Source organism: Diachasma alloeum, unplaced genomic scaffold (genome assembly GCF_001412515.2).
Source record: "Diachasma alloeum isolate Michigan unplaced genomic scaffold, Dall2.0 Dall_scaffold_00293, whole genome shotgun sequence".
NCBI lineage: Eukaryota > Metazoa > Arthropoda > Insecta > Hymenoptera > Braconidae > Diachasma > Diachasma alloeum.
Window position 1 is genome coordinate 216,881 of NW_021680432.1, and position 864 is coordinate 217,744.

Here is an 864-nt window from a genome sequence, read left to right on the forward strand (position 1 = left end):
TGTGAAGCTACGAGTAATCGCAGGCGGTCAACAAGTTCATTCGGATCGTCCCAATAGACATAATCCACCGTGTTGGGTCTCCGAGCTCTCATAAAAGCAGGTAGAAGCCCTGTGCCGGCGTACTTTGACCCATTCAACCGTGAAATATATTTTTCATATTTTTCACCCTTCGCCTCTCGGATACCTCCACGAGATTTATAATTTTTCTGATGCCCATTAGTTGCAAGAATTATATTTTTATATACAGTAATATCACTCTCACTAATTAAAGTATCATTGGGTTTTTTCATGAACAGTAGTTCCAGTAATCCTTCAGTACAGGCATATTTCATGGTTTTTACTTTTATATATTCATCATCAAAAAATATTGGGGAGTCTCCTATCATGAAATTGTGCGTAAGTTTTCGAACACCATAAGCCTTATCCCATTGAGATGTATCGATTTTCGCTAAATATTTTCCTGTAAGAGTGTCAGGATCGAAGCCGTTTGCATCGCCATCGGTTTCTTCCTCGTCAGACAGTGATTTTTCAATGACTGGAACTGTAGTATCATCATGCCGATTTTTGAGGGATGGAACTATAGTATCATTGTGAGATGGAATGATTGTCTCATTCAATGTCTGATCGAATAAAGAATCATCAAATTTGACCGCATCCTCAGAAGTCTCCCCATCCCACGGATCTAATTTAAGCCCCTTCGGGGTACTCTTATGTGCGAAACTTTGTCGATATTTCAAGTTAAAAGGCTTCACCTCATTTTTGTTATTCAACCACTCGCGTTTTTCAACATTATTATCAAGCAATTTCATGTTTTTAGAGGTCAATTCTTCGAGCGGTCTTACAATAGGTTTGAACACTTCATTC